Genomic DNA, 3,740 nt, shown 5'->3' with positions numbered 1-3,740 from the left:
ATTGAATTCGAACAAAATATGTGTGACTTTTTCAAGATTTGACACCCAATCTTTGAGTTTTTGAAAATACGATACCATGCACGCGAATTTCTTCAATTGAAGGTGCTCTCTCTCCTCTTATGTTTTCTTTTCCAACTCATGTGACCAGAGGATTATGTTCTGCCCTCTTCTTCCACTTTGGTCTAACTTCCCCCGTCCTCTCGCTCATATGCTAAGCTCGAGCGCCACCTAACGCCATAGCCACCAAGACATCCACTAGCCCACGCTGGCCTCCCCTACCTCACCCCCTCCAGAGTCCAGACCTCTACCATCACCTCATATTGCATTGCCTCTGCTTAAGCCTTACCTCATCTCCTCACGGTACCACAATGCTCTAATTACTGCCACAAGCTCCACCCATGCATGGTCATTGCCACCGCGCTAGTCACCACTACAAGCTCCAACCATGCTCAAGGCCACAACCGCTAGAGGAGGGAGCCAGTACATGGACGCGGATGAGCCAAATAGGGAGGCTACTGCTGTCATGGCAAACATCGTGAAGGGTTGCTGGTGATAGCTCCCCTATGCTCGGCCTTTCCACACGTGAGCATGCAGTGGGATGATGGCAAGGGCCTTCACCGACAATGGTCGATAGGAGGAGAAAGGTCGGCATCAAAAGAGAGGAGCATTGGTTGCACCATAAGAGGGAATCAATTATGGCAGTGAAGAGGAGGAATGGGCGGGCGAGAACGGGCACGGTGAAAGCCCTAGTTTGGTTTTGGATAATTGATGAAATCTATGCACCAACCTTTGTCATGAGTGATGATATGAGCTAGGTTGGTGCAATCCAAGTAAGGAGCATGGTGGCACTCAAATGGTGATGTTGATCACATGAAATGATGAAGATGGCCACATGTGATGATGATCAAGTGCTCAACTTGGAAAAGAAGAAAGAGAAAAATAAAACCCTATGGAGATCAAGGCAAAGGTATAAATAGGGATTTTGTTTTAGTGATCAAGACACTATAGAGAGTGTGATCACGTTTAGGGTAGATAGCCGTACTATTAAGAGGGGTTCTTAACTAGACAATTCGGTCATCTAGTGCCACTAGGTGTTGGACTTCATGCATTGCATTTAGGCCTAGTGCGCATCGGAGAGCAAGCGAAAACATTTATCAAAAATGATTTGAGAAAAGCTAACTTGGCTCTAACTTGTTTTGGGAAAACACATTGAGAGTTAGCATTGCTTGTGAGAAGTTGCTCCAAGTTGCCGTGGAACGAAAACGTGAAGAAGTTTGCAACTTGGGGAAGGGGTTGGTGCCTGGGTGGCACCGCCACCCCTTGTCCGGTGCACCGTCACCCATGTGGCGGTGCCCGGCTGGCCTGGTTTTGAGTGCGAGTGTCGGCGTGGTCACCGGACACGACGGTGTGCACCGCCATGCGTGTGACGGTGCACCGTTAGTGGTTGTCCGGTGCCACCGCCACTTTTTAACAGAGGCTAGGACTTGCTGGAGTTAGGGCCAAGGGGGCACCGCCCTGGTCACTGCCGTGGGGTGCGGTGCACCGCCCTATTTATCCAGAGAGGGGTGATTTCAGGGGCTCGACCAGGGTGGCACCGCCACCCTGTCCGGTGACCAACTAGCCATTGGTTGACCATTGGAATTCGACCGTTGGGGGCACCATCACCCCTTGTCCGGTGACCACACCGCCCTGTCCAGTGCCCTCGCAGAAACAACTCCAAAGGGGCAACGGCTCTATTCGCTTGTGTGGCCATAAATAGAGGGTGTGGCCGGCCTTGGCCACCCTCTTGGCACCTCATACACTTGCGCACACCCTTTGGAAGCTGAGCAACACACTCCACTCACTTTATCACTTGATTTCATCATCTTGAGTGAGTTTGGAGAGCCCCTAGTGCATTGCATTGAGTTGCATCATCTTGTGGCACTAGTTGAGTGATTTGGGCTGGTGTGAGCTTGTTGCTCTTAGTGTTTGCCAATACCTAGATGGCCCGATGGTTGGAGGATCATTGAGCAGAGTTGGTGATTGTCTCTGGCTCTGATCGGTTGATTGTGAGGGGTCTTGTGCCTTCCCCAACGGAGCGCCAAAGGCAACTCTAGTACAGTGCTCGTGTCATTGAGCTACCTCACTTGTGGATAGGTTCTTGCGGTATCCAATTGTGTGGACAAGGTTCATGCAACACCTCTTAGCCGCCGAACCACCAAGTGTTGGTCGACACAACGGGGACTAGCGTGCCGGCAAGCACATGAATTTTGGGAGAAAAATCATGTGTCCATCTTTGTGTTGATTGGATTTCTCCCGGTGATTGGATTGACTACATTGTGATTGGTTCATTCCTCGACACGGCGGTATAATCACCCTACTCACTCCTTACATTCTTGCAAACTAGTTGTCAAGCTCTTTAGTGTAGTTTGTCTTTGAGAGCTTGCTAGTTGTAGTTAGTATGGCTCTTTAGTTAGTCTTTGAGAGCATACTAACTTAGTGAGTAGTGACATAACTCTTGTGTGACTAGAGATCATAGCAACTAGAATTATTGGATAGGTGGCTTGCAACCCTTGTAGAGCTAGAGCAAAATTGCATTACGTCGTTTGTTGTACTAATCAATTGCTCTAGTGCTTTGTAGAAAATTTAAGTAAGCTATTCACCCCCTCTAGCCATATTAGAACCTTTCAAGTGGTATCAGAGCCATGGTCACCATTTGATTGAAGGCTTAACAACCTTGGTGTCAAAAGATGGCTCAAATTGTGTTCAACCATGTGGGGGACAAACCACCATTCTTTGATGGCACATGCTATGATTATTGAAAGAGAAAGATGAAGATGTATCTTGGTTCAATCAATGACCAAGTGTGGGATGTGACCGAGAGTGACTATGCTATCATTGATTCTGACAACCTCACCAACCAAGATAAGGCCAACAAGCAATGCAATACAATGGCTCTCAACACTATATACAATGCCATTGACTCCAAAGTGTTTGAGCAAATCAAGGATTGTGATAGAGCTTATGAGATATGGAAGAGATTGGAGGAGACCTATGAGGGAACACCGGCGGTGAAGAGTGCCAAGTTATACATTCTCAAGGATAAGTTGACAAGCTTCAAAATGAAGGATGATGAAAGCATTCTGAAGATGTTCCATCGATTGCAAGTGATTATCAATGACTTGAAAGCATTGGGAGAGAAGATAAATGATGATGATGTCTCTCACTAGTTCTTGATGTGCTTACCTCCAAGATTTGAGACATTGAGATTGATCATCATTAGAGGAGGATTGAAGCAACTCACCCCTAACCAAGTACTAGGTGATGTCATGACATAAGAGACATACCGTGTGGAAAAGGAATGGGTTGATAAGGATGACAAGAAGGAAGATGAAGACAAGAAGAAGAAGAGTGTAGCATTTAAGGCTAGCTCATCATCCAAGAACAAGGGCAAGTCCAAGAAAGAATCAAGTGATGATGAAGATTTTAGTGACATTGATGATGAAGCTATGGCTCTCTTTGTGCGTAAGATGGGCAAATTCATGAAGAAGAAGGGCTATGGTGCAAGAAAGAGAAGAGATTACACCAAGAGCAAAGAATATGTGAGAAGATGCTATAATTGCAAGAGCCTCGATCATGTTGTAGTGGATTGTCCCTACAATAGTGACAATGATGAGGATGAAAAGAAGAAGCACAAGAAGGACTAGAAAGAAAAGAAGGAGAAGAAGGATAAGAAGATGACCTTCCAAAAGAAGAAGAAG

The sequence above is a fragment of the Miscanthus floridulus genome, chromosome 17 (assembly GCF_019320115.1).
Source record: "Miscanthus floridulus cultivar M001 chromosome 17, ASM1932011v1, whole genome shotgun sequence".
Taxonomy (NCBI): domain Eukaryota; kingdom Viridiplantae; phylum Streptophyta; class Magnoliopsida; order Poales; family Poaceae; genus Miscanthus; species Miscanthus floridulus.
Note: the sequence above shows the minus strand (reverse complement) of the source record.